Source organism: Mixophyes fleayi, chromosome 1 (genome assembly GCF_038048845.1).
Source record: "Mixophyes fleayi isolate aMixFle1 chromosome 1, aMixFle1.hap1, whole genome shotgun sequence".
Classification (NCBI taxonomy): Eukaryota; Metazoa; Chordata; class Amphibia; order Anura; family Limnodynastidae; genus Mixophyes; species Mixophyes fleayi.
In genome coordinates, this window is record NC_134402.1 from 240,856,766 (window position 1) to 240,868,859 (window position 12,094).

Below are 12,094 nucleotides of genomic sequence, written 5' to 3' on the forward strand. Positions count from 1 at the left end.
GAGATTGAACAAAACACAGAAGATGTTAGTAGCGTTGTAATATAGTATATTGATAGATGGTATCACAGCAACAGTATAAGATATGTACAACTCAGCAAGCTGAGTACACGGCAGTACAAAATACAATGAAATCACGAAAGTACTTCAGTTGGTAACTAATGGCAACAGCATGGGAGATCGACAATATGACAGTTCAAGGCAGAGGTGATAATCAGAACACTTGGACCCTTCAAAATACACACAGCAATAAAGGTGAACCACTGACACAGCAGAAAGTCCAATAAGAATAGTAAATAGACTTGGCTGATCCAAATAGATAATATGATTCACTTTAACAGGTAGTATGGGTATCACAATAGTTCACATCAGCGGCACAGAGACCGTTATATGCAGTCCAGGAACTTGAGTATAACAGGACACATGCAATAGGGTGTTGCCTAGAAGTAACAACGTGAAGACAGAAATCCAAACGATGCGAGGAACTAGAAGTCACAGATGGTCCGGTTCACATGTAAGCAAGAGTTCATCAATTAAATAAAGAACAGCTGGAAATGCACACAACTTGAATTGAGGAACTGGCCACTGGCTCGGCAATGTATTCAATAATTACAGTCCAGCAACAATAATCAGCAGAGTAGTAATATAGCCGTGTGTCACTCACCGGACTGTGAGTGCCATTTCCCGTGTGTTCAGGAACCGTGGCCGTCCGCCATCCTGAGGGTCTGCGCATGTGCAGCCCTTATCAAGCCTTCAGTACCTGTTGCTTTTAATGGATTGGATGATCAGGCAACCCTCCCTATTTAAACCACCTGTGATCATTACCTGGTTAGTATCAGATACAGGTGATAATAAATATCAACTGAACAAAGTAGTGTGTGAGGCACTCCTGTCCGAAAAGAAATTTTTTAATATAAAATCAACTTTATTGATGTATACTTAAGAATTTTTGACATAGACAAATAACTTAATCCCACCTGGATCGGTGAATTAAAATATACAAGTGAATAGAATTGAAAAAATGTGTAAAGAGAATTAAAAGATGACCCGGAAAAAAGGGGGGATAGCCGATCAATATTTTCAAATGAAAGGCTAGTATTGCACTATAGTTGGTATTTATAGTTGAGATCTGGTCCTATATTTATATGTTCCTATTTTGGCAATTCATAAGACCATCAAGACCTGATATAAAATGTCTCTCCAGAAAAAGCCTAGGCAATTGTCACTATAGCTAACATGAAGTGGTATGAAATCCGCATAAATTGAGATCCGAGCGTGTCTTTATGTATGAGACGCTTCCATTATTTTTGAATCTCTCATAATGTATGGGTAAGAGGAAATACCAAGTATGTTGTACTAATATTTTAATTCAATAGTAATGGTAGTGGGCGATTTCGTTGGATTGGTATATCATCAGAGGGACATAGCATACAATGCGGTGCCTATATATAATTACTTCATATATAGTCCCACTCTAGATGTAAATAACCAAGCAATGGAATCTGTATCTCAAGCTGGTACACATGTCACAATGTATTTAAACCTTTATTATGTTAGTGGAATCGATCTAATTTATTGAACCATTGTTGCTAGATAGCTTAATAAAACTGTGATCCACCAAGGTAGTATCGGTATGTTTTCTCTCAAATGTATCTCTACGTGCATTGATATTGCACGTGACCAATATTACGAGTTCCAAGAGGTTCACATAAATTATATTGCAGGGATTCCTCTCGGATATATCCCTTCATGCAGCAGTATGGCTATGTTATAATTCCCCATGGACTATCTAATATTGTGAGAGATAGTTATTTTATAAGTCAGCGACAACAGAACTGTGTAGTATAACAGGTTGTATTGTGCAGTGCACTAGCAGGCACATATGATTGTGCAGGGGTATATATGAGCTGTCTATTGGAAATCACACTAATAGTATGTGACTCCCATAGAGAAAGCCTGCGCTACCATTAGATAAAAATCGGCACTTTCCATAGGGACTAATGTTATCATTGATATCAGGCCTATGGTTGTGCATGGATATATTGCCTACTATTTAGCTTTATAATATTCATCTGGTTTAAGAGACACGATCGCGGAGAGTCCCGCTGATCGGCTCCCTATTTCCGGGTCTGTGACGTCATGCGTCACGTGCCCGACGTACGTTTCACCAATTAGGCTTAGTCATGGGAAATTACTCGTTTGAGATAGGACTGAATCTTTTATGTTCCCAGCGGCCAATCATCTCATCTTTGCCGTGATTGATGTTTGTCTTGGCCAATCCGATGTTCGCCCATGTGAAAAGGGGATGAAATCATTCACAGGAGCAGTTATTCTTATGACAAGATTGTATATCCCTTCATAAGAGGATTATTATGTAAGAGGATTATTATGTGAGATAATATATCTAAGATATGTATCAAATTCTGGCAATTATGTAATATCCAAGTTGTTTTATGTGGAACATAAAGTGCCAAGGTCAGAGTTTGGAAAGTAAACATGGAAATGCATATATAATTCAATATGGGATAAAAATTAAATTAAAGTGATGTGAAGGTGAGAAATTAAAATGTGAGGGAAGGGGATAATACCCAAGGTCTCTAAATCTAGAGAGTGTGACAGACAAGGATTAAGCAGTGCATGGTGATTGTTGATAAGGTAAGTGTACATATTCTTGATTTCTTAAAAATTGTTTGTTAATAAATATTGTTAATTTTCAAAATTCTTTGATAATTACAAACAATTAAGTGAAAGTGAGTGTGTCATTAATTATAATATATAGTGTATCTATTAATGAATAGTCCTCTATGACCAGGTAATTTCCTGTTAAATTCTTCCTCAAAATATGTTGAGCGTGAAAAATTAATAAAAAGAATAAAAAGAAACTGAGAACGTGTTTTATTTCGTGCTTATTGACCGTTTTTCATATATATATGATTATTATAATGGTGATACTAGTGATAACACCATTACTTAATACATTCCTGTCTACCAATTATTCATAACCAAACAATGTACATTGTTCCTAGTATACTTCCCAATATAAATCCCTAAATCATGAATATTCTTCTGGGAATCAATCCATCCCCTTTTGAGAAAAAACATATATTCTTGTCCAATAATACATTGGGATGTTATAAAAAACTAGAGTAGTTGATGTTTTCATTCAAACCATGTGGTATAAGGGAGTGAAGTAAGAAGATCCATCTGCTTTCTTTTTGAAGCAGTACCTTCATAATATCACCTCCCCTTATTCCCATGGAAATTTTCTCTATCCCAAATGCACATAATCCATCGGATTTTCCTTCATGTGTATGTAAGAAATGACGTGCCACAGAGGTGAGTGGTTTGAAGCGTTGTTTGTCACTGGAAGCATTTCTAATGTTTCCTATGTGCTCCAAAATTCGTTGCTTTAGAGGACGACTTGTCATTCCAACGTAGATTTTTCCGCATGGGCATCTCAGTACATAAATAACTGCCCTAGTATTGCAATTAATGAAATTATTAATGATATGTTTTTGCCCATATTTATCATATATTTCCGTGGTTTTAATCATTGCTGAGCATGCCTTGCAGGATCCACATTTATATGATCCTTTTATCGTCACCATTTGTTTTCTTGGATTAAAATGGCTCTGTACAAGTTTGTCCCCTAAGTTGGGTGCTCGTCTCCAACTGAAATTTGCTTCCTCACCCACCAATGTGGCTAATGTTTCATCCGACCTGAGTATCGGCCAATGTCGTTGTACAATAGATTTAATTTGTTTCCATTGTAAACAGAAATCACCTACAAATCGGATTTTGTTTTTTGGTTCAGATTTCTTTTTGGGATAGATCAAGTCCACTCGATCGACTGATCTAGTTGAATTGATAGCTTTTTTAATTGATCTTTTGCTATATCCTCGTGATATCAATCTAATACTTAATTCTTCTGAACGTTTTTTGTAGTCCTCTGGGTTTGAACAATTCCGTTTTAATCGGAGAAATTCACCTTTTGGTATATTTTTTATGACTGATGGAAAATGTGAACTGTCGTTATGAAGAACACTATTAGTTGCAGTTTTCTTCCTATAGAGATCCGTCTCTATCTGACCGAATATAGGACTGGATGTTGGAGACCTTGAGAGTCTCAACATTTTAGAAGAATTAAATCTGGAACAGGGGACTGTTGATCTTGAAATAACACAAAAGAGACCTATCTGTCGAAAGAAGTCTTCTTTCTTCCCTAAGGATCTGATATGTCCACAAATTAAAATCTTTGAGAATATGGTATCACAGGATCTAGATCGATTAAGAACTAAATCTAATTACAATAAATTTGATAACCTCACAATGGATGAGAGAAAAGCGCTCAAAGACATACGCTCATGGGGGGAGATAGTTATAAAAAGTTCTGACAAAGGGGGCAATGTGGTCATTTGGCCCACCCAAATGTATAGAACAGAAATGCACAAACAATTAAAGGATAGAAACTGCTATAAACCTCTATTGGGAAATCCAATGGTAGAATTTAAAACAGCATATGACAAACTCATTCAGCAAGCATTTGATGAAGGGGTTATTACAAATACAGAATTTCAGTTTTTACGAGTAGATCACCCCAAAGTGGCGACCATTTACCTGTTACCCAAAATTCACAAAAATGCACAAGTACCACCAGGAAGACCCATAGTCTCAGGTATAGGCAGCCTAACTGAGCAGGCTAGCATTTTTGTTGATACGCACCTGAGAGAATATGTAATGCTATTACCGTCATATGTTAGGGACACTATGGATATCCTTAAAACACTAGACGGAGTAACTTTGGACCAGGATATATGGCTAATCACTTGTGACGTGGAGTCTTTGTATACCAGTATTAAACACGATATTGGCATCAAGGCAGTGGAATTCTTTTTACAGAGTAATACTAATCCGGAATTCAGAATATTTATTTCAAATCTTTTGAAATTTATTCTGAAGAAAAACTTCTTTGTTTTTGAAAACCAATTTTATTTGCAGGTGCGGGGCACAGCAATGGGGGCTGCTTGTGCCCCGACCTTTGCAAATCTGTATTTGGGTCAATGGGAAAGAGATGTTGTCTTTCATGACAATCTGGCCCAATATACAGACAAGATAATGACATGGATGCGCTACATCGACGACATCTTCATCTTGTGGCAGGGAGACAAAGAATCATTTGAGAAATTTATTCAGATCCTCAACACCAATGAAAATAATCTCAAGTTAACATACGAGATGGACAAATATCAAATCAATTTTTTGGATATTACCATCAAAAAAACAGATGATGGTCAGATAGAGACGGATCTCTATAGGAAGAAAACTGCAACTAATAGTGTTCTTCATAACGACAGTTCACATTTTCCATCAGTCATAAAAAATATACCAAAAGGTGAATTTCTCCGATTAAAACGGAATTGTTCAAACCCAGAGGACTACAAAAAACGTTCAGAAGAATTAAGTATTAGATTGATATCACGAGGATATAGCAAAAGATCAATTAAAAAAGCTATCAATTCAACTAGATCAGTCGATCGAGTGGACTTGATCTATCCCAAAAAGAAATCTGAACCAAAAAACAAAATCCGATTTGTAGGTGATTTCTGTTTACAATGGAAACAAATTAAATCTATTGTACAACGACATTGGCCGATACTCAGGTCGGATGAAACATTAGCCACATTGGTGGGTGAGGAAGCAAATTTCAGTTGGAGACGAGCACCCAACTTAGGGGACAAACTTGTACAGAGCCATTTTAATCCAAGAAAACAAATGGTGACGATAAAAGGATCATATAAATGTGGATCCTGCAAGGCATGCTCAGCAATGATTAAAACCACGGAAATATATGATAAATATGGGCAAAAACATATCATTAATAATTTCATTAATTGCAATACTAGGGCAGTTATTTATGTACTGAGATGCCCATGCGGAAAAATCTACGTTGGAATGACAAGTCGTCCTCTAAAGCAACGAATTTTGGAGCACATAGGAAACATTAGAAATGCTTCCAGTGACAAACAACGCTTCAAACCACTCACCTCTGTGGCACGTCATTTCTTACATACACATGAAGGAAAATCCGATGGATTATGTGCATTTGGGATAGAGAAAATTTCCATGGGAATAAGGGGAGGTGATATTATGAAGGTACTGCTTCAAAAAGAAAGCAGATGGATCTTCTTACTTCACTCCCTTATACCACATGGTTTGAATGAAAACATCAACTACTCTAGTTTTTTATAACATCCCAATGTATTATTGGACAAGAATATATGTTTTTTCTCAAAAGGGGATGGATTGATTCCCAGAAGAATATTCATGATTTAGGGATTTATATTGGGAAGTATACTAGGAACAATGTACATTGTTTGGTTATGAATAATTGGTAGACAGGAATGTATTAAGTAATGGTGTTATCACTAGTATCACCATTATAATAATCATATATATATGAAAAACGGTCAATAAGCACGAAATAAAACACGTTCTCAGTTTCTTTTTATTCTTTTTATTAATTTTTCACGCTCAACATATTTTGAGGAAGAATTTAACAGGAAATTACCTGGTCATAGAGGACTATTCATTAATAGATACACTATATATTATAATTAATGACACACTCACTTTCACTTAATTGTTTGTAATTATCAAAGAATTTTGAAAATTAACAATATTTATTAACAAACAATTTTTAAGAAATCAAGAATATGTACACTTACCTTATCAACAATCACCATGCACTGCTTAATCCTTGTCTGTCACACTCTCTAGATTTAGAGACCTTGGGTATTATCCCCTTCCCTCACATTTTAATTTCTCACCTTCACATCACTTTAATTTAATTTTTATCCCATATTGAATTATATATGCATTTCCATGTTTACTTTCCAAACTCTGACCTTGGCACTTTATGTTCCACATAAAACAACTTGGATATTACATAATTGCCAGAATTTGATACATATCTTAGATATATTATCTCACATAATAATCCTCTTACATAATAATCCTCTTATGAAGGGATATACAATCTTGTCATAAGAATAACTGCTCCTGTGAATGATTTCATCCCCTTTTCACATGGGCGAACATCGGATTGGCCAAGACAAACATCAATCACGGCAAAGATGAGATGATTGGCCGCTGGGAACATAAAAGATTCAGTCCTATCTCAAACGAGTAATTTCCCATGACTAAGCCTAATTGGTGAAACGTACGTCGGGCACGTGACGCATGACGTCACAGACCCGGAAATAGGGAGCCGATCAGCGGGACTCTCCGCGATCGTGTCTCTTAAACCAGATGAATATTATAAAGCTAAATAGTAGGCAATATATCCATGCACAACCATAGGCCTGATATCAATGATAACATTAGTCCCTATGGAAAGTGCCGATTTTTATCTAATGGTAGCGCAGGCTTTCTCTATGGGAGTCACATACTATTAGTGTGATTTCCAATAGACAGCTCATATATACCCCTGCACAATCATATGTGCCTGCTAGTGCACTGCACAATACAACCTGTTATACTACACAGTTCTGTTGTCGCTGACTTATAAAATAACTATCTCTCACAATATTAGATAGTCCATGGGGAATTATAACATAGCCATACTGCTGCATGAAGGGATATATCCGAGAGGAATCCCTGCAATATAATTTATGTGAACCTCTTGGAACTCGTAATATTGGTCACGTGCAATATCAATGCACGTAGAGATACATTTGAGAGAAAACATACCGATACTACCTTGGTGGATCACAGTTTTATTAAGCTATCTAGCAACAATGGTTCAATAAATTAGATCGATTCCACTAACATAATAAAGGTTTAAATACATTGTGACATGTGTACCAGCTTGAGATACAGATTCCATTGCTTGGTTATTTACATCTAGAGTGGGACTATATATGAAGTAATTATATATAGGCACCGCATTGTATGCTATGTCCCTCTGATGATATACCAATCCAACGAAATCGCCCACTACCATTACTATTGAATTAAAATATTAGTACAACATACTTGGTATTTCCTCTTACCCATACATTATGAGAGATTCAAAAATAATGGAAGCGTCTCATACATAAAGACACGCTCGGATCTCAATTTATGCGGATTTCATACCACTTCATGTTAGCTATAGTGACAATTGCCTAGGCTTTTTCTGGAGAGACATTTTATATCAGGTCTTGATGGTCTTATGAATTGCCAAAATAGGAACATATAAATATAGGACCAGATCTCAACTATAAATACCAACTATAGTGCAATACTAGCCTTTCATTTGAAAATATTGATCGGCTATCCCCCCTTTTTTCCGGGTCATCTTTTAATTCTCTTTACACATTTTTTCAATTCTATTCACTTGTATATTTTAATTCACCGATCCAGGTGGGATTAAGTTATTTGTCTATGTCAAAAATTCTTAAGTATACATCAATAAAGTTGATTTTATATTAAAAAATTTCTTTTCGGACAGGAGTGCCTCACACACTACTTTGTTCAGTTGATATTTATTATCACCTGTATCTGATACTCTCTAGATATCTCTAGTTAAGAGAGCACCCCCTCAAAGCATGTATTATAATTAAACATATTTAATTGAGGTTTGTCCAGACCTTGGAGCGGATTGGTTCAATTTTTCTCTCTCTAATCATTACCTGGTTGCCTGATCTTGGAGTCTCATTCCCCATGAGCCTCTGAAGGTGTTCCTGTGTTCCTCGTGTATATAGCTCCTGCTGATTCTTGTTTACTGCTATTGTGGTTTCCAGACCACTTCAACTCTCCTGTGTTCCTCGTGTCTGCACTCAGCTGATTCCTATCCGCTGCTTCCGTTACCACTACAGAGTTCCTGTTCGTTTCAACTCTCCTGTGTTCATCGTGCCTGCACTCAGCTGATTCCTATCCGCTGCTTCCATTACCACTACAGAGTTCATGTTCGTTTCAACTCTCCTGTGTTCATCGTGCCTGCACTCAGCTGATTCCTATCCGCTGCCTCCGTTACTACTGCAGAGTTCCTGTTCACTTCAACTCTCCTGTGTTCATCGTGCCTGCACTCAGCTGATTCCTATCCGCTGCCTCTGTTACTACTGCAGAGTTCCTGTTCACTTCAACTCTCCTGTGTTCATCGTGCCTGCACTCAGCTGATTCCTATCCGCTGCCTCCGTTACTTCTACAGAGTTCGTGATCGTCTCAACTCTCCTGGGTTTATCGTGTCAGCTCTCCGCTGCCTCCACCTCTACTACTGGATACCAGACAGCCTCAACTCTCCCGTGTTTTCTTCATGTTTCCAGTTCTACTTACTACTGCTTCCTGAGTATTGCTTCGTTGATTCTGGATTACCTGCCGTGCGCTGCACCAACCTGATTACCGCTTCCACCCTCCAGTGGTCTCTCCTCCTGCCGGTCTTCAGCCGTTCAGGTATCCCTGCACATCTCTCTGACAGCCTGCTCTCCTGAACCGCGGTATGCATACTTTCCATTGACTTTGCTTGTGTATTGCATATCCATCTGGACTGAGTTGTGTTCTCCTCCGGAGCCTCCTATCCACTGAAGCTATTGTAACCATTGACTGTGTTTCCTATTGCCTGGATAGTTATTGTGACTTTGTATACTTCAAGCAGTGCTTGTCAGTTATCGTTGTATTGTGGATATCATCGTGGGATCAAGTTCTGTGTGCCCCGTGTATACTCTGCTTTACATTCATCTCCTCGTGTCCCTCCTCACATATATATAGCAGTGGTACAACTTGCTGACGCAGACCACTGACTCCTGTTCCCTGTGACACCAGTTTCAAGTATCCTCTCACATAAGCAGTGGTACCACTTGCTATACGCAGACCACTGACTTCCCCGTTACCTACCTTCACCTGGATTCCATTCCTTCACTATAGACAGCGTTACAACTTGCTATACACAGACCGCTGACTCTCACTACCTCCTCGCTACTCCTGGACATTCCTCCTCACTATAGCAGTGGTACAACTTGCTATATGCAGACCACTGACTTTCCTCACGTTCCCTTGTCCATCTGGTTCCTCGTGTACATTCACCTACTCATTACCAGTTGCTGCTAGTCATAGACTTTCCTCGAGCATTCTCTCACCATCTGCTGTTTCTCCTGTTCCGTTGTCACCCTGCTACCAGAGAACCATAGTACCAACTATATTACTCTGGTAAGTCCATCATCTGGTGATATCCTGGGCAAAGACTCCTAGTGCCCGTGACACCGTGCCAGACCTAGAACCACAGATGACAAGGTAACGTGATTGTAGTTCAATAAAGAATATAGGCAGCCAAGCAGAAAGGTAGTGAGCCAAATACAAGTGCAGATGTAATAGTCAACTCACGAGACAGTTCAGTGTGCAGATGGAAATCAACGGATAGTTTCAGCTTGTAGATGAACACGAACTGGTATACAGCGGAGCAAATGAGAGCAGTGATGACAAGCAATCTCGGCAACGATAACATCCAGGAGATAGTCAAAGAGTCAGGTATGCAGCCAGAACCCACGGCAGTGTGAGTAACATAAGTAGATTCAGGAAGCAGCGTGGAACTACAAGTGCCAGATGTAGTGGTTGTAGATGTAGAAATCCAGTACACCGGTAACAGCAGGAATGGATTCATTAAGCAGCGTGGAACTACAAGTATCAGATGTAGTGGTTGTAGATGTAGAAATCCAATACACAGGTAACAGCAGGAATAGATATAGTGAACAGCCTAGACCCAGGTAAACTGAGTAACACGAAGATCAGGCAATGAGCTTATAACCTTGGGAGGTTCATTAAGTGCTCCAGGACCAATGAGGTTTAGGGAGAGGTCCAGCTCACAGTAAGTAGGAACACCTGTGAAAGCAATGTCTCTGAAGCAGGAGCAAGCAGGGTCATGATTCTTAAAGGGAAAGTCACAGCGCCGGCACCTGACTATGGGGCCGGCGTGTGACAGATAGCCTCGATCTCTACAGCTTAGTCACTTTTTATTTCCTGATTAGAGACTGCAATCAGTTGGGCAGAAGCAGCACTCTTGAGTTGCTGAGATGGATCAGGTGACTATATCCAAGATGGCAGCTCCCATGGACTGGTTTTGGAGGGAATCTGAAATGGAGGTTGTTATCACCTGATTGGCTGAGAGGAATCATGTGACCGAATCCATGATGGCCACGCCCATACTCTGATTCTGGAGGGATCTCTAGAGTGGAGACAGACTGGACAGAATCTTACAGAGTGGTCTGAAACCAGCAGAGCCTGAGGACTGCAGGGACAACTTGGAAAGTCAGCAAAGAGGTAAGTGACAAAACCTGAGAGTCTGGTGTGTGACACCCCTCTCCTGTCCCTCCTCCTATAACATATTATAAAATTATGAGGAAGCTTCTTGGGCATTCATGTTTTATTCTTTATTGTGACAATTTTCTTTTGTCTCCTCTCAAAATAAAGAGTTTAAAAAAAAAGTATCCAGATAACTGGAGCTTAAGGCATGGGAGTAGGATAAATGTCTTTATTTTGAACATAGGTCACACAGGTATAAACTGGATGAAACCAATGGTGAAGTGGCTAGCACAAGGCCATAAAAACAGCAGAAAAGGATACCAGGATTTATAGGTATAGCTGAGGAAGCAGGAGACACTGTATACCAGACACAACTGGAGATTGGCAGGGATAGGATACCAGGACTATCCGGTTTAGATTAGGAAGGAGAGGCTGGATAACAGGCACAAATGAAGAACTGCAGGTACAGGATACCAGAAATAATGCTACAATAAATAGCAACATTTTACCAATCAGAGCTGCTATTATAGTAAGACTGACAGGCAATAAGGAAATTATGCTGCAGATAATATGAAATATTGTGAATTAGCATGTTTATGAAATATTAAGATGGTAATCCAACTTTTGGGCAATTTTGAACCCTCTAATGTCATCTGCATGTTGATACCTATTCTAAACAACCTTAAGACAAGCCAGAATAAAATCTTAACACGCTAATGGGATACTAACCTCACAGATCATGTTAGTGATCCCAATTGAGATTGGTACTTTAATTTGAATAAATGATGAATTAGCGGTTTATTATATATATAGTGGCATTTAT